Here is a 20033-nt window from a genome sequence, read left to right as displayed (position 1 = left end):
CTATTTATTTTCTGTTCCCTAACAGCTATGTCCCCAAAATTTGACTTACATATGAGAATACTGTATGAAAAACATAAAATAGAAAATTAAAATTTATTTTATTTATGTTTTAATTAACATGTAATTTATTTCATTCTATTGTCATCATTGTCTAGATACTAGTCATTGAGTTAACTGCAAACTAATATGATTAGTATAACAACTATAAAGGACTTTCTGAGAACTGGCACATGGTAGCATTTGAATCCTTGATTGTTATTATTGTTAAAATTACATTGTAACTAGTTATCCTACATTTCCTCTTTGTATTTCTATTTGCTGTTTTATGCCTCCTTCATTGTTCCCTTTATAGATTTTAGCTGTATTGTGATTCTGGCTATGTATTTCTTTCTCCCCCAAATTTTCTTATGTTATTAACCTTATCTTGATAATTTTCATGGTACTGGGTAGTTTGAATTAAATGTAGAAAAATTAAACAGAATCTAAAATAAAAAGTTATTTCATGAAAAGACTGATCCAGGAAAATAAATATGGGCATGAAGACCAAAAGCTTACTGCTAATGAAATGTAAGCAGTTAGTATTCTTAGCTTTGAAAAGGAAACAACAACAACAACAACAACAAAAAGTGAAACAAAACAGCATTTTTGTCTAGCTACTAGAGGGGATTTTAATTGAATTTAAAATCATGTGAGCCTCCAAATAAAATGTATTTAGCACTTTAAAATATACACCAAAATAATAAACAAAAATGGCAAAACACCCTACTGCATTCCTATAAATAACTGACCATGATTATGGAACAATGAAAAAAAGAAAGTTTTTTATACTGAAGAATGAGAGGAAACCAGGTGAAAACCCTGCATTCCAATTTTTCTCAGAGAAGCACAGGGCTCTTTGGAACAGACATATGTGGCATACTGAAGATGGGAACACAATCCCAACTTGCCACTAATAAAGGCAGAAATGAAAGTCCTGACTCAAGATAAGCATCGGCAATTTGCAGAAATTCAGAAGGTGATGTGAACCATGGAATTCATGACTATTTCTTATTGATAGAAGCTTTGGCAGAGTCTTTTTAAATTATAAATATTCCAGCAGTATGTCTATTCAACTTTTCCACAACTTCTCATTTTAGCAGAAAGCAATGGCACACATAATTCAGAAAGCATTCTATTACAGAGGATGTATGCTCCTCCTACTGCATTCACCCCAGGTTGCCCTTTCAGAATTGGGACCTGGGAGCGATTCCTACAGAAAGGATATTTAACACGACATTTAGGTCTCTGTAAAAACTTTCCTTGTAAGTAAAAAGTTCTCTGGCCACCCTAGCTAAAATTGAAGTCCTTCACTCCACCCACACACATCTGCTGACTGTCTTCACCTCCCTTACTGGCTTTATTTTCCTTTGTTGCATTTATCATTATTTTACATGATGCTTGTTTTACTTATTTTTTTTTGTTACTTTTCTCTTCACAAGAATACAAGCTCCACAGTGGCAAGGATATCTGCCTTTTGTTCACTTAATGTTTCCTCATGTCCGGAAAAGTGCCTTCATGGAGTAGACGCTTAATAAGTATCTCTTGAAAGAAAACAAAACATAAGGAAGAAAGATCAAAGTTTTAGAAGCCAAAACTTTAAAGTTAAATATAAGTTTGTTCTCTTTATGGTCAAGATGCTTTCTTATTAAAAAATGAATAAAAGTTAAGTGTGTGTGTGGGGGGGGGTCACAAAACTATAAAAATTCCACTTGAATAGGAATATTCTGTTTCTAGAAGGGAGTGATATTTAAAGGTCTTTGAACCATGGAGGAAAAACATATTTGTTCTTATCCTTTCAAACAATATAAATTTTGTTTTAACTTTAGATGTGAAGGGAAGAAAGGGGAATGAAGTCTCTGAGGCTCCACATCTATTGTTTATGTGTTGTTCTGGCCTCTTTTTATTTTGCTGTGGCCCTAATAGAAGAGGATAGAAGGAGATGGGATGCACCAATAATAAACATAAATAGCCTATCTGCAAAGTCAACTTATAAAAAAATTAGTGCTTAACAGTTACCAAATTGGAATTCTTTTTAAACACCAATATTTCGCTTAAAATATAAGCAATTATAGGCTTACTTGTAGACTTATTTTTCCATGTAGCATGGGGCCCAGAAAGACCATTTTGTTCACAGACATTAATCCATAGAGTACTATATAGTGTACACTAAGAAGCAGTAACATATAGGAGAAATTTAGTTTACTTTTTTTTTTCTATCCCATTTAAAATTCTGGTTTGTTACATGCATACTGTTTGCTAAGAACTATACAAGAAAGTGTCCTCTTGTTGTCTCAATATAAAGTGATGATATTATTTATATACTAGCAGTAAAGGATGCTACTTTCTGGACTCTTAATAAACCAATTAGAACTGATCTATTTTCACTCCTGTTCTTATTTATAAACTCATTTATTTAATCAACAACTTGTCTCAAACGGAGCATTTCTAGAAGTTGCCAGTGAGTGGTGGCTTCAGCTGTTCCCTGACCAGCGACCTTGGTCTTCCTTTAACCTTCCCATTTTGGATACAGCATCTCAAATCTCTTTTCTTCTCATCATCCTCCGTGCCATCAAACTAGACTGAATCATCACCGTACTTCACAGCAATGACTGCAATGCCAACCCAGAGACTGGTTTGCCTCCTACTGCATCTAGAATGAAATTCAAACTTGGGTCCCTGCCTGCATCTCCTACATAGTTAGTTCCTTGAGATCTCCCTCCTGCTCACAGTGCTCCACTTACATTGGCTTCCTTTCTTTGGCTTACAAGGAAAAGGAAGAGATGCAATAGGCCTGAATTTGCTTTTACTATTTCTCAGGCAGAAAGGGATGTCCGAGATACTCGGGAAGATTTCCACCCAGGACCCGCTTTTGGCAGCCAGACTCATCTGGAGTCTGGGAGGCAGCAACACATGGGTAACTATGAACATGGGGCAGAAAGTGGGAGCAGCGCTGAGCTCTAAGATGAAGGTGGATGTCCAAATATTTGTCCATGCCAGGTCACTGCTCTTTTGAAGGGACAAAAAGAATAAATGGGAAATTTGAGGTCAACAGGTCTAGTGCCTATATTTGGAGTGAGTTAGTAGAAGAAGTGTGCTTCAGAACAGCTGCTTTTAAGTTGATGACACTTCACCATTGACTTGCCGTATGAAGAAAAGGCAAATAATCAGAATTTATTATAAAATATATTTTTTGAAATTTTGTTTTATTTAAAAAATAAATACCATATGTTTGACCCTATATCTTGCAGTCATGTCCAAAATTACTGAATGCATTGAAATAAAAACTGAAACCAAGGTTAATAAAAATTGTTAGGTTAACTTCATTCATTTTTAGGGTATTTTAGAAAAGTACTTGAATTCATCATAAAATACTTTTAATAATAAAATATATCCAATAGAAGTAGAAATCTTTAACATATTATAATTAAAATATTAGCTTTTCTAAATGGCTTAAATTTTAAAACAAATTACCAGATTCTGTTGAAAAGGTGATAAGGATCTTTGTTTCTCCAGAATAAAAAAAAAAGAAAAAAAAACTGATTTAGTATATTCAAAACATTATAGATTTATAAGCAAGTTTAGAACATCTATTTTTCTTAAAAAATTAGTTACATTACACAAAAATGTTATTTTGGTTTTGTTGAATGTGGCTCAATGAAAGATATTTTAGTAATTCTCCGTACATACAGCAAACCTGAAAGCAATAGTTTTGTGTGAAATTTAATGAATTTTTAATATACTTGTATTATGTCACAGCAAGTAATTCTGTTTCGAGGCCATTTATATTATGATCAAATGGAGCATGTATTAAATCTAATTACGCAGTGCTACATATATTTTGTTTCTTCTTTAATGCATGAAGATGTTGGTTGTAGCATTATTTACTGTAAAATAAAATAAAATATTTTATTTAAAAAACTCACAAAGTAAAAATATATAAAAAAAGAAGGAAAAAATACTTGCAAACCTGATTACAAAGGGTCAATTATTCTAATATGTAAAGAATTCTTAAAACTCAAGAAGATCCCCAATAGAAGATGTGCATGTTCAGTTGCCAGAAAACAAAAGTTTGAGCAATAGGAAAATATACACCACACCTCATTTACAAACCAGTGAAATAAAAGGTGAAACCATTCTGTGATACCATGTCTTTCTTATCAAATTCCTTTGATGTTGTGGCTTATAGACATAGGCACCCTGATACATTCCTAATAAGAAAGCAAAAAAGGCACAACATAGCAACATTGAACAGCATAGCATAAGTATTTGCTCTTTGACCCAGTAATTCTTTCTCTAGCAATCTACCCCAGATGAAGATACAGCCTATCCGATAAAAAATACAATGCATTAAAATGCATCACAAAATCACATAATAGAATTGAAATGTATAAGGTCTTTTATTGTGTTGTCATTTATGATGACAGAAGTGTGCTATCTTCAGTGGAAAAGAAAAGGAAAAAAACTGTATGTTAATATAGTTGTGTAGATTTAGACCTAACTATTATAAAACATAGGTATTGTTTATTTTTGTATTTGTATACACAAATATGTAAAGAACACTAACAGTTGTTTAATCTATATGTTAGGTGCGAATGTATTCATTCTTGAAATCTTTCTATATAGTTGAAATATTTTATAATAAAAAGTTAAAAACATAGTAATTTAAAAGTGTTAAAACACAGAGCCAATTACCTTATGATAAAATATTATATAATCTTATAAATATTTGTGATGGCTAAATACTATTGTACCTACTGTAAGTTCATTAAACTTCCATTGACAAGCATTTATATTTGCTACAGTAAATAATGCTACAACCAACATCTTCCATTAAAGAAGAAACAAAATATATGTAGCACTGTGTAATTAGATTTAATACATGCTCCATTTGATCATAATATATATGGCCTCGAAACAGAATTACATGTTGTGACATAATACAAGTGTATTAAAAATTCACTAAGTTTTATATAAAACTATTGCTTTCAGGTTTTCTGTATGTACAGAGAATTATTAAAGACATTATTGTGTTTAAAAAGAACAAAACCATTCATATTGAATTAGCTATACTTCTTTTCAATATTGGGAAAGAGAAATAAGATTATAGCTTGGAGAAGGAAAAAAAAAAACTAAGGGAGGCTTAATAGATGTATCTGGCAAAGAGAATGCCATTCTAGGAAGCTTTCATTATCTTATCACAACAGCTGACACAAACTGGTTTTTGGTTATATAAACATCAGGAGAAAAAGCAACCATTAGAATATGCTTTTTCACCAAGACAGGCCTGAATGTCTGCAATGTGTTTGTAGACATGACTCTCAGGGTTCGTCAATCAAATTCAACCAGGCATAATTCTGGAAGAAAAGAAGTACTGGTACATCTAAATAGGTCAAAAACTTTAAATATTGCTTGTATTTTTAAAAAATGTTCAAAATATAGACTCACTGTATTAATAGAATAAAATAATATATTGATGAGTTATTATTAAAAGTCATTTCTAAATTCATAATTCAGAAATTCCCCTTCCTGTCTTAATGTTCAAAGAGGCATCTGTTATAGTTACCAGCTGGATTCAGAGAGGTAAATTCATTTAATAAGTAAAATGTATATAGGTGTTTCTTTTTTCTTTTTCTTTTTTTGGTGGTGGTGCTGGGGATTATAACCCAGGGCCTTGTGCATACAAGGCAAACACTCTACCAACTGAGCTATATCCCCAACCCTGTATATAGGTGTTTCTAAGGAAAGGGAACTTAGTAGTTTCAGAATATCTATTTACTATTTATGCTAAATTAATGTGATAGTTTTTATAGTCTCCAAAGTTTTTAAAAATTCATTTGCTTTCAGATTAATTTATATTGAAAAATCTGGAGTTCAGTGTTGTGTCTGACATGGGCCACTTTCTTATTATTTAGTAATTATTAAATCCTGACAGAGAGCATATTAACTTTTTATAATGTAAAGTTTATAATCCTTGATGCAGAATCCAATGAGGTACATGTAATAACATAAGTACCCATTTTTTAAAATCCAATTTTCATACATAAAGAACAAGTAACCATACCATGCAAGTATGTTTAGGCTTGGTATACAGAGGCCTGAGGAGGAAGATACATGTGTGCTGACCCTGTTCTCTTTTCAGTTTCTTATATCTTTTACCATTTTTCTTTTTTACTTTTTAAATTTTATTTATTCTAATTATTTATATATGAAAGCAGAATGCTATTCAATTCATATTACACAAATAAATCACAATTTTTTGTGTCTCTGGTTGTACACAAAGTAGAGTCACACCATTCGGTCTTTTCATACATGTACTTACGGTAATAATGACCATCTCATTCCACTGTCTTTCCTACCTGCATGCCCTTTCCTTTCTCCTCTTTCCCCTTTGCCCTATCTAAAGTTTGTCTATTCCTCCCATGCCCCCTCACGTCCTCATTATGAATCAGCCTCCTTATATCAGAAAACATTCGGCATTTGGTTTTTTGGGATTGGCTAATTTCACTTAGCATTATCTTCTCTAACTCTATACATACCTGCAAATGCCATGATTTTATTCTCTTTTAATGCTGAGTAATATTCCACTGTACATATATATGCCACATTTTCTTTATTCATTCATCTACTGAAGGGCATCTAGGTTGGTTCCACAGTTTAGCTATTGTGAATTGAGCTGTTATAAACACCGATGTGGCTGTGTCCCTGTAGTATGCTGTTTTTAAGTCCTTTGGGTTTAGACCGAGGAGAGGGATAACTGGGTCAAATGATGGCTCCATTCCCAGTTTTCCAAGGAATCTCCATACTGTTTCCAGATTGACTGCACTAATTTGCAGTCCTACCAGCAATGTATGAGTGTGCCCTTTTCCCCACATCCTTGCATTTCTTCTTAAATCTACTCTTGTTAAAAAGCACTTGGTGGTGGTTGCAAAGAAGAGAGAAACCATTTACTAAAACAATGCATTGTTAATACACTGCGTTTAGGGAAAGCTGCAGTCAACCAATAGCAGTGTACCACACAGAAACATGATGGTTTTGCTTTATGTTTTCTTCCATTGGGCTCTGAACATTATGAATATTTGTAAGGCAAGTTAAATACCAATTCATAAGCTATATGATTGAGAAAACTTTCACTGGACAAGCCAAAACAAGAACAAAAACAAAAAAATAACAAACCAACAACTTCTTAGGAGTATATAATGTACCAGGCACAATATATCTGAGCCACCCAAAATGACAATAATACATTCACTGTCTCTTTTACAGGTAAGAAAACTGAGGATGGGAGAGGGCAATGGTGCTAAGTCTGCACTCCTATTAACCTGTGGATATAGTCAATATAGAGAGGAGAGGAAACCACTGATTTCAAAATGCTCTTGAAATGCTATTGTAGCTGCCTCTATAATGGGCACTACTACTTAACAAATATAATGAGCTGCTGTGTCATTAGAACACCTATCAAGAATTACCATCTTTTTATTTGTGTCCTGAAGAAAAGATTTCTTATTTGCAACAAAAATGATGTTCCTACTGAATAAAAAAATGTACAGGGCTATCTTTACTTATGGTATAGTTTTTGACCACCCATTCAAAAGAGGTCTGTCTCCTCAACCTTTTTCTATCACAGTATCATGTTTTATTTTCTTTATAACAACTGTCTCTGAAATTCATATTTGTTCTGATCAGAGCATGTACCTCCTCTGTCTTATTAAAACACTAAATTTCTCAGCCCTAGAACAATGCTCATTACTATTTGTTGAATGAGTGTTCAAAGATAGGGAAACAAAGAACAGAGATAGTGAGAGACAAACTAGTAAATCTTTTGCTTGGCCTTGAATTTAAGGGGATGGACTATCAATAGCCCAAGTAAGTGGCCTAACAGAAATTCCTTTTTGGAACTCTTACTGCTCTCATGGTGCCCACATCTACCAGCATCTTTAAGTCATTGCATGGAAATTATAGATCATATACTCCTTCCCATGAGCATCATTATCATCCTTTACTTTCTTCTTCTTTTTCTCCGTCTTTTAAAGGTTTGCTCCATGTTTCATTTCCTCTAGGGATACTTGCTTGAAGCAGTGCCTCCTATTCCCCAAAGATTCATCGTGACTTTTACCTGAACCTACTAGTCATTGCCACAGCATCCTATAGCTCCTTTAATTCTGAACAATGCACCAGAACCTAGTCATGCCGGTGGAAGGTGGAAAATGTTTCACAATACCATTTAGGAGGAATCAAAGGTTTGAGCTGAAGCTGGGGTATTCAGCTTAGTTTTCAATCAGATATTCTCTTTCTCCCCAGACCTCACTACATCACTCAAGTGGAAACTTGTTGGGCTGTAAGGTATAGAAAGTAGGGCAGATAGTCAGTATTAAGAATAATATATGGAGTAGATATAGTCCTCAACAGATCCACTTCAAAGCCCTGAGCAATGCAGAGGGCCCAAGGAGGATGGGGAAAGTAGGGGGTTGCCTAGGAGGGAATATGCCACTGGGAAATATTTTATTTTTCTTTCAAAAGGACATAGAGTTATATGTCAACAAATTGTTAAAGCCCTAGGTTGAATTAGAAATTGGCTCCTAAGAGAGAAGGTTAGACAGGGCAGAGAATTCCCAAGAAATTACAAAGCAAGAGACCCTGAAAGATTCCTAAGTGACTTTGTTTCAGAGTTCAGGAGCTGTTGTTGCCAAAACAGAAGAGACTAATCCTCATTACCATTATCTAATTGCTTTATGTTAATATGCTCTTGAGAACCTTCCTTCTGCTGCCACTGTTCTGTTGTGGTTTATTTATTTAAAAACAGAGTTCAAAAGGTAACTGTCCTTCCTTACACTCAAAGAAAGTCCTCACAAAACAACTTCACAGTTCAGTAAAAGAAGCAAGTTCTAAGACAATCCTGAGGGAAGAGTGAGGACCATAGTCACTCTCCACAGGAAAGCACTGGGTTATGAGTTCATTTTTTATCAAATGTAACCACTGTGTTTTAGCCTCTCTTTGCTTACCTTTGAAGGAAAAATTTGAAAAATTTCCATAAATGAATTTCCTAATTCTTCAGCTAAATAATAGAATCTTGAACAATTACATTGATATGGTCAAATAGTTTTTGAAAATCATTCTGAGCATGTAGCAATCTAAAAACAGACGATGAATGAAATACAACTGATGCCTAAGGTTGGAAACTGTGAATGTGTAGAAGCCGAACTTAGTAGAGGAGTCATTCTGGCTTAAAAGAGAGGATATGCCTCCTTCACTTGGCTGGAAGTTTTGTAAGTTAAGAGAAATTTCAGAAGGCTGTGATGGTGAGGAAGGATGGTACTGGCTTAGCTTTCACAGGAAAGCTTTAAAGGTGTTAGAGAAAAGAAAGCTGGCACACATCACAGAGAAAGAGAGTATATAAAAACTGATGGTCTGTCAGGCTGATGGTAAAGGTGAGTAGGAGTGGATGCATTTCCTTAGGAGAAGAGGAAATAAGATCTGAAGGCTAGGAGGAATTCAGAAAACACATAGAAAGGGTGCATAAGCTAAGAAGGAGGGGTGTTAACAAAGGAGGAGATATGGCAATTACAGAAGCCACTGCACACAAATGTGATATAAAACAGATAAATGGGGCATCTTGATAGAGCATCCAGTGATATTATTAGTAAATCAGTATCTAAGTAAACAGGTACTGAAATGAAGGAATAAAAGAAGCAGGAACTAAAGTAAAACTACATGTAGAACAGGAAGGATCTGTCAGGCTGCAGAGCACTGTATTACCTGTGGCAGGGCACAGACAGGGGTTTACTGGAATTAGCAAGGAAAGCACTAGGGATTTCAAGAGGGAAGTATGTCACTGCAACAACTTGGGAAACAAAAGCACCTAAGTTAGGAAAAAGAAAGCACTTATGTTAGGTAAATGCTAAAATGCTAATTAATGAAACACACATGGCAGAGTAGACACTGCTAAGTGAACAAAATACCACAGATAATAAAGTATAAGTTCAAGTTCTGCTCAAAGTGTTAAACAAGAAAAAGGATTTTTAAAAAAAACACATTAACATATAGGTAGGAATACTCCTCCTTGCTTAATCATGTATAGTATTTTGAATGCTAAGCTGTGCTGATTTGCATCTTTTAGGTTAGAGGATATAGTTGGAAGTTCTAGTGTAATTGTGAGTACATAATCCTGATTTATATTTTTCACATGGATTCAAATTCACAAGAAAGAAAGGAGAAGAAATCAACTTATTTAGTAGAACAAATTACTTTTTTTTGTCTTCTGCTTATATTCAAAAAGAGAGATACATTCCCATTTATCTTTCTGCCAAATTTTACGCAATTTTCCATTTTACTTGATTTTTATTTTGTGGTTAAGAAGTAAGTTCCAATTGTAATTAGTTTTTTACACATCATGAATGTAAATGAATCTCACTTTATGTCAGACATCTATTCCTGAAAAATTAGATATTGATTATTTTGTAAAGCAAATATGGCTGGGTGTGAGGTTTATGCCTGTAATCCAGGCTACTCAGATTCTGAGACAGGAGGAGAGCACTTTCGAGGCCAGACTTGCAACTTAGCAATACCATATCTCAAAAGAAAATAAAAAGGATTGGGGTGTAATGAAGTGGTAGAGTGCTTGCCTAACACTCAAGGTCCTGGGTTCAACATGCAGTATTGTAAAAGAACTGCGAATACTATTTCAATTAAACTAAAAGGCTAAATATTTAAAGGGGTGGTATTAAAAATAGAATCATTTTTATTTTAATTTTATAAGTACTCTTTCTATGCAAATGAGTATAAAATAATATAAAATCATTTTGTATTGAGACAATGTTTTTAAAGGTCAACTATTTATAGCTCAGTGTTTTTGATACTTTTGTGTTTCATTTAGACCCTTAGATTTGAGAGGATATCGGAGTTAGTGAGTTATCTTATGTATAAAATGAGTTGGTGATACATGGTCTAACCCACTGGTCCTCTAATTGGTGCTCAAATTCTTTAACAAAAATTGTCAATTATTTGACAATTTAAAAAATTAACAATACCGATTACAACAAAAAACATGGCCACACCATATATTTTCATAAAACTTTGTAAAACACGCATTGTTCCATTTAATTCTAGGGCTGAAGTAAAATACTGAAGGAAGACAAAGATAGTCCCTGGTAATATGAAATAGCTTTAGTGTTTTAAATATCTCATGTGATACAGCTTATACAAAATTAACACTGCTATTAAATATCCTTCCCATTAATGTAAGCATGAATAGCTGAGTTCAACCTGCCAAGTGAAACTAACAAAAGCAATCTATATTGTGTCTAGAAAATCTTAGAAATGGAAAAGTGTTTTCTTCTTCTTTCTAACTGACTTCCCAAAATACATTCTTCACCTACATTAAGTTGGTCTTGGGGCTGAGGGAACATTATTTGTTTTTAATAACTATTTTTCTGTAGTTTTTATTAAAAATAGTAAACAATCACCATGATTAAGCAAAAGTCATTCATATTATTAAAAATTCAGGTTTTTTTTCCTACTAGTAATGACCAAAAAAGAATACAGACCACCTATTGCTTTGCAATATTTATGCTATCATTCATTATTAAATTTCTTAAAAATCAAGATCAACAATACCTACATTTTTTTGAGACGATTAAAAATTTTTCCTTCTTTAGTCAAATTCTATCATTGTAATTATTTCTTACTCCTGAGAAATAGTGGAAATAGTGACTGCATCACAAAACACATCAAGGGAATATGGGCTAATGATCTTCTTCAATTTAATATTGTTTTGGTTCAATTCTTCCCTGCGTAGAGTACTATACCATCGTATCCCCAAAGTCACAGAAGGAAAAGAATTACTTCCACTCATACATACTAAAGGAAAAACAAATGAGGAACTAGAATGGCAGAAACTGGACTATCTTACACAGGCACACACACACATACATACACACACACACACACATACACACACACCCTTTTTATCACTGTGTTGAAGATATTCTCTCGATTGATGTATTCCCAATTAAGACATAAAACTTCTTTTTACCTCTTATTAACAGTCAAAAGGCATGGTTTCAAAAATTTTAAGTGATTAATTCATAGGTTTCAAGATACTGATAAATTATTTAAAATTGATTATTTGGATCTGAATTGTCAATATGGTAGCTGCAAATGGCTACTTAATTTAAATTAGCTGTATGTGATTAGAAGTCAGTTCCTCAGTAGTTATAGTCATATTTTAAGTGCTCAATAGACATAGAAGACCATGTCCATAAAGGATTTCAATCACTGTGGCAAGATCTGTTGGAGAGTATTGCTTGAGAAAAATCACATTTTGGTGTGATTTGATGAATGTGACGTTTCCCATTCTGATTTGTTTTAAGACTCCTATGCTACTAAAAGAATAAAATCCTAAATGCAGCTGTGGTGCAAGACTATGGGAAATGTTGATTGAAATAAACCTTTGGCATTAGGGATTTCACTGGGGTCAATTTTTAGCAGAAACACTGTAGTTATTGAACTTGAAATGTTGCTACAGCTCTGCTGGTGCAGTCAGTTGAAAGGCTAACTGATAACAGCATCATAGGTAGAGAGAGGCACCATGACCTCAACTTTCAGAATTGTTTTGTTTTAAGAATCTGAGGGAAAATGTTATTTAGTTAAAGATCTGACTAGAGTGCTCTTTCATCATCTTTACTTTGCTGGTTCCATTTGTTGGTTAAACCTTAGTTTAATGTTACCTTTTCAAAAAAGATCCTTCTGAACTATTAAAACCAGATTAGTCCTATATGGTTTTGATAAGTTTCTCTCCAAGGCCCAGATAATAAAGGCTGGTCTCTAGCTCCTGGTGCAACTGGGAACTGGAAGTGGTGGTGCCTTTGAGAGGTGGGGCCCAGTGGGAGGTCTTTTGGTCATTGTGGGAATGCCTTTGAAAGGGTACACTAGGACCCTACCTTCTTCTTTTTCTGCTTCATTCCTGGCTATCAAGAGCTGAAGAGTTTGCTCCACCATCCATTCTCTGTCATGGCATGTTTTCTTGCAACAAACCCAAAGCAGTAGTGTCAATCATTTACAGATTGAAACCAAAATTTTGAGCCAAAAAAGTAAATTATCAGGTATTTTGTCATAGTAGTGGAAGCTAACTAACACAAATCCCCTTCCCACCTATCTCAATTCTTTGCTTCTATCACATTACCCTGTTAAATTTTCACCATCACATTCATTTATGCCCTAAATACTTATGTATATTTATTTGACTTTTGATTGTTTCCTCCTTTACTCAAATAAAGCTCATCTTTGAGGAAGTTTATGGAGTTCACTTAAGATATTCCCAGATCCTAAATGGCTGCCAGGCAAAGGCAAGTACCTTGTAAATATTTATAGTATAAACAAGTCAATGAACACATTGGATAAGAAATGGAGATGAAAGCTATTCACATTGGAAAAAAAAACATTTTTTTAATATAAAGGCATTTCAAAATTAAAAGCATTTTCTTTACTTTCTAAATTTTCTAAATTTGATATTTGCCATTCATATTTACCAAGTATTATATCTGAAGTATACTAGTTACAAAGTTATGTATTTACTCATGTTTACTTTTTAAAGTTAAATTAAAAGTCAGCCTAGCTGGTTGCAGTGGTGCACACCTGTAATCCCAGTGACTCGGGAGGCTGAGACAGGAGGATCACAAGTTCAAAGCCAGTCCCAGCAAAAGTGAGGCAATTCAGTGAGACCCTGTCTCTAAATAAATTATAAAAAAGTATGAGGGATGTGGCTCAGTGGTCAAGTGGCCCCTGAGTTCAATCCCTGGTACAAAAAAAGAGAAAAGCCTAGAGCATTCTGAGATTTCAGTTCTGCAGACTATTGCTCCTGCCTCACCTCTGCTCTCTCTTCCCCAGGAATAAGAGACTGAGCTGCAGCCATAGCTCTTAAAGATACCAGAAAGACATCCATGAAACCAGAGGTGGCGATTCATTTGAGTTAGAATTACCCTCATCAGGTGCAATGTAAAATTGCTAGAAAAGCTTATGTGGTAACTTGGTCACAGGAACAAAGGAAAAGAATCTCAAGGTTAAAGGACCTTTTCCCATACCTACCAAGACTTTGAGAATCACTATAAGAAAAACTCTCTATGCAAAGGTTCTAATTCATTGGATCGATTCCAGGTGAAAATCCACAGGCAAACCACTGACTTGAACAGTCCTTCTGAGGTTGTTAAGCAGATTACTCCCATCAGTACTGAGCCAGGAGTTGAGTCTGAAGTCACCATGGCAGATGTCTAAGTCAACTATTTAATATACTGATTATTTGTTGTTAAAAATATTATCCTATAATAGATGAGACCGGCCATCTGTAGGAGTAACGGACTTAGGTGGAAGACTGGGGATGTGTACCAATCTAATGAAGAATGATAAAAGAACTTTTAGTCTCAATTACTACAATATTCTTTAAGAATCCCATGAAAGAGGAGGTTTTGAAAATAGGAAATAGCAAAGTTAGATAGTATATTGTCTAGAAGAAAGTGCACAAAAATCAGACTTTGGTCAGGGACTTTCTTAGTGCCCAGGAGAGTATATGTCTTGAAACCTTAACACAAGCCCCATGTACAATTTTTAACCATGGCTAACAATATCACTGGGACCAGTGGACTATCCAACTGTGATTGGTTCTAGGGATACCATTAAGCTTGTCTGTTTCAGAAGTAGCCTTCTGAGTATAATGTGGTTTATGATCCAGAATTCTCTTAAGCATAAATAATCCATGTTTATCTTGATAATTACTGTCACTATAACTGATGTTACCTTTTTAGCTTATGCTTCATCCAATTTTGTGAATTTGGTAAGCTGACTGAGTCTTTATGAGTCCAAATCACTGGAGGCCCATAAACCCAAGGATTAGATCTTAAAACACTGCTAATCCCACTTGCTGGATATGAGCTGGTTCACTTGCTGGCCATTTCTTTTGTTTTGTTTTTGGGTGCAGAGGATTGAACCCAAGGACTTCGACATGCTAAACATGGATTCTACCTCTAACCTATACCCTAGCCTTTCTTGGCCATTTTTAACATCTCAATGCAATTGAGATAAGACAGTGCAATTCTGAATTACACTATCTTATATTGTTTGATTTCTAGATTTGGGTTGTTCTTTGTACTTAATTATAAATGAAATTTCAATTAAATTTAATTTAAAAAGTTAAAACATAGAGTAAAGAGAATAATCACACGTGTTCTTGTTGTCATTTTAAAAACCCCCAAGTAGCCTTCTTAATAGCAATCATTTTAGGCTTTGGCTAGGTGGGAGGATTACAAATGCTGAGGCTTTCTGCCCTGTTTTAGTAGTGTCCTGCTTATACTGGGACATAAAGCACAATCTTAAGTGGTATTTTCCTTTTTTATTTTCATATATATACTAGCAATTTCAACAATACTATAAGTGTTTTCATGTTTAGAATTCATAATTAAAGACCTTTAACAAAACAATCTCTACATGATATATCAGAGTTTGCCCAAAATCGACATTGAATTCTCACATTATTATGATATGCCACACATTTATTTAGTATAAGGTGGGTCTGTTTTGGGCTTAGACCAGGGTGGAGTGTATTACTGGAAATAACAGAAAGAACTCTTTATTTCACATGTAACATAACCACACACTGTGTGTTCTTGGGGAAGTACTGTAGTATATTTTTAATATGGGATAATTATATTCATTTACTTTTTCCCAAACATGCTTTACCTTTAAAAATAACTATTCCATGGCAGTGTCTTGTTCATAGTTCAACAGAATTCTTGAAAATAACAAATAAATGCTAGATAACTACAAATTCCACTGATGAACATTAACCACCAAAATGATTTAAGATTATTTGTGTTATTGTTAATTTGTAGGCTAATTTATAAAAAAAATTAACTATAATTATCTGAAATTATTGATATTTTTAGGAGAGTAAAAAAAAACACAACAAAATTAACTAATGATATTGTTAACTGTAAAAATCAGTTCTTACATTCTTTCATATGCCAAGTAAGATAAGCGATGGCTTTACTTTCAAAATCATTTACTGACCAGAATTACAAAATGTGAGATACACAGAAGAATGTGTCTTGCTGTGTTTCAACTGTTCTTTAGTTTATATAGCACAGAGTTTAAAAGATGGGTTTATTTTTATAATTTGTAAAGTATTTTACAAAATATTTATGATGTTGAAACACAGCTCTCAAGGGAATGAGAGAGGCAGATATGGACCCGCAGCATGTCTCCAAAGAAGTGATGTCTTTGTTTCCCCCACCCAGCCCTTCAAAAGCACAGTTTCAAACTGAAATGTCAGCAGTAGGAAAGTTTGTCCATTTTCTTTCCAGTCTCTTGAAAAACTGTTAGTCCCTTGTACTGCAGCAGCACTTAATAGGTTTTACTTGGTGTGTTATGCAAAGCCTCTCTGTGAGCCAACATGAAAAAGTCCTTTAAAGGAATGTCAGCAGCTTTAGAAGCTGCTTGTCAAGAGGATTTCAGTTTTCTTTCTCTGGCCTTCTTAACCACTTTCAAAGGTTTATTTCATTCCTAGTAGTTTCCATATTATTAATGCGTATAGCTTGCAACGGTAATTCAGGGTGGGCTGCACAGTTACAAAATTATAGACAGAGTTGATTAGGTATAAAAATAAAAGGCAAAGCTCCACAGATTTTACAGTACATTCAAATTTTACTACTGGCCATGCTTAGTGGTATGGAGGAAAAGAAGGCAACAATTTGCTAAAAGTCATTTAAAATACTATTAATTTTGCTGTGAAAATTGACTTAACTTTTTGCAACGTTATGATTTTTATTATTATAATTACAGATAAACTAAAATGTGCAGAGAGTTTTTTATTTTATTTTTATTTTTTTTTTAATTTATTTTGTTCACTAGCAGGGTATGTCAAAATAGCGTTGCAGGGAGTCCTCAGTATAAGCCTTGGACTCTGGTTTTGATTCTATCTTCTGGCTTCAGTCTTGTGTGCATTAGAGCAAGCTGTTCATGTCTCAGTCTTTAGCTCCCCATACACACAAGACATTTGAGTGCCTCTTTCATTTCGAGCATAAAATTGCAGTGAAAATAAGGGTGCTATAGTTTGGATGCAGTTTGTCCCTGCCAAAATTCATGTTGAAATTTGGTTGGCAAGGTAGCAGCAACATTAGAAGACACACCTTTAAGAAGGATCCATGTCTTTTTGTACTACTGGATTACATTTTGCAAAAGCAGGTTATTATAAAGTGAGTTGGCTCCTTTGTTCAGATGTGCCACCCTGCTCCTGCCATGTGATGCCATGTGCCATGTTATGATGTAGCAGGAGGCCCTCTCCAGATTCTGCCACCCTACCTGGAGTTTCCCTGTCACTAGAACTGTGAGCTACATAAACCTCTTTTTCTTTATAAATGTCTCAGTCTCAGATGTCCTTTTAAACCAACAGGAAACAGACTAAGATAGGGTGAGCTGACAAGTTTCCCACTCCAATAAAAATTACTGAGTCATTCACAAGAAGTATCCTATTGATACTTGAAATATTCGAAACATGAGTAGCAACAATAAAAAACTCTCATGGTTAATTAGTGAATATTGTTTCATAAAGTGATGTCCTACTCTCATAAATAACATACTTCAAAACTGAGTACAACCTATAAACTTGAATCTATGCCTGATTATCTAATCATCCTATGACAATGTAAAGGTGTCCCTGAGAATGTTTTCCTGAATATCCTCATCAAGTTATTAGCCAAGCATTCAAAAGATTTGTAAACCACTGATTATCTAGAATGAGTTCATCTAATAAATACCTTTTTTCCCCCCTCCTACTTCCAGAAGCCATCCTCTATGCTAGGCACTGGGACTGGAGCAACAAAAAACACAGCAGTCTAAGAAAACCAATATAACTTGTTCAAATTTTGAGCACACAAGACCTTTTTGTACCTCACAAGATTTTGAAACACTTTGTAATGCTATTCCTAAAATACTGCAGAGGAAAATAATCGAAATGTTTTCTGTACATTGTTTGTCAATATTTATTGAATAAGTGTACAATCCTGATCTACAATTCTAAAATCTAGAGAGCTTAAAAAAAAGAAAGATGTTTCTTGAGTTTAGCACGAACTTACTTGGCAGAAGATCTCATGAACTTATACTAGCACATTTAGGACTACTCTCATTATTGGAATATTATAAGTTTCACCAAAGAAATATTAACTGAAAACATTAATGGTTCAATTGTAGGGTGTTTCTCTGGACCCTATGAGGATATTATGCATTGAATTACTCTGCTGAAATAAAAAGAAATTCGGATTTTTGAAATAAAAACTGGCTAGCCACAAGAGTTTTTGATCATTGATTTATGGATCTCTGATCATACTTTTAAAAATAACTTTTAAAAAATTTTACATGGTCACATGGTATTAAAATAAAGTCAGCACTTCAGTAGTCTTACTGCAAATTCAGGTGGCAATAACAATGACAGTATTTTGAATAAGTACAGCATTTCATTTTCTGGTTCCTTGGTTCTCCATTTTTGTTTTTTGTCTTGGGGTGTTTTAAAAATAAACAACAACACCAACAAAAACTACAACAAGTTCAAAAAACAAGGAATTTAAGTTCTTGGTCTATCATCTGAGTCCTTAGGAATATAATTTCCTGCCAGACAGAGTGTTATGTCCAGAGACAGGAGCTGTCAGAAAGATTGATTAAAGGCTTTCTCGGCAGGCATGTGGAGACTGATGGAATTCATCAAATACACAAGTCTCACGTGAAAGTCACACCCTCTTCTAGCAAACATTGTCTAAATATGGAGCTATATGAGTGTGTATGTTTTAATTTTATTAGGTTTCCCAGCTAGACTCATCCATCATTGGGAACCTGAGAAAATATTCTAACACTTCACATTCTAACATTGAAATATTAGAAGTGATCACATTTCATTTATTACATCCAGTGGAAGCTGCTTCCCTCAGACTCTGAAATTTGAGTATAGTGCCTCTGCAGTGACAATTTCATTGAGAGGAAAGGCATTTCTGAGGCAAAATTTGCTTCCCTAATGTTGGTTTTAGTTCTACCTCTACACCTATTCAAAATGTGCCCCTTCCTGCCGCAGATTTTTAAAATATCTGAGGTCACCTGCAATAGTCCTTTCGGTAATCTCTATTAGAAAGTTGGTCCTTTTAAATTTTCTTGACATGAGTTTTATGTACTTAATCACAGAAATGTTTTATGATTTCAGTTTAAACTTGAATTATTTGGAAGGTAAAATAATTTATGAAAGCCATATTTATCCTCATTAAATGATTTGTCAAGAATATTTTCTATGTACAGATTCATCCTACTCAAGCATTTTACTAAGAATAGGAACAGAAATCTTCTGTTAAAAAGAAAAAGACCAAAAATTTGGGACATAGAATGCTCTCTCCTTATCACCCTAACCTGAAACTGAGATTGATGTTAAGGAAATCCATAAACTTCTAAATTACTCAGATTGAAGACAAATTACTAGGAAAAAAAGATGATATATTAAAGATTATTTAATTAAAAAAATAGGTATTCAAATGAAAAAAGTGGAACTTTCAACCAAGTTGAGGAAATTTGGGTGATATGGATGGTGGCAAGTACCCAGAGTTGGCAGACCTGTGAGGATTGGGCCACAGTCTTCAACATTGCTAAGTCTAACAAAACTTCTGATACCAACTATATTGCATTAGGGTCCAACTACCAAGTTAGAGGAAAGAGACCACCTAAGACTGACCTTGCTTCTGAAACCAACCCCAAGTTTGGGGGATTCACAAAGCCATTCTTGGGTTTCATAATCTGTTAGTCACAAAGAAACCACTGAAAACTATTTCATTCATGGTTCATTATATGGAAGGAATGCAGACAAAAAGAAGAAAAAAAAATCAGTTAAAGGAAGAGATTCATTGTGGTCAGTGGGAGAAGGTTCCATTGTTCTCAGGATGGGTCTGTTACAGTCCTTTTATCAATTTGAGACAATATCC

The 20033-nt window shown here is 34.2% G+C and overlaps 1 protein-coding gene and 1 pseudogene across 1 annotated transcript in view; one reads left to right on the top strand and one right to left on the bottom strand.

The window, feature by feature from the left end:
• The window catches only part of Mmp16 (matrix metallopeptidase 16), a 241952-nt gene that overhangs the window by 33143 nt on the left and 188776 nt on the right, over positions 1-20033 (bottom strand). The gene's annotated exons all lie outside the window — the stretch shown is intronic.
• Positions 965-14304, top strand: LOC113179651 (small ribosomal subunit protein uS10 pseudogene; annotated as a pseudogene).

This window comes from Urocitellus parryii, chromosome 7, assembly GCF_045843805.1.
Source record: "Urocitellus parryii isolate mUroPar1 chromosome 7, mUroPar1.hap1, whole genome shotgun sequence".
NCBI lineage: Eukaryota > Metazoa > Chordata > Mammalia > Rodentia > Sciuridae > Urocitellus > Urocitellus parryii.
The sequence above is the reverse complement of the archived record's forward strand: the minus strand, read 5'-3'. Positions and strand labels throughout refer to the sequence as shown.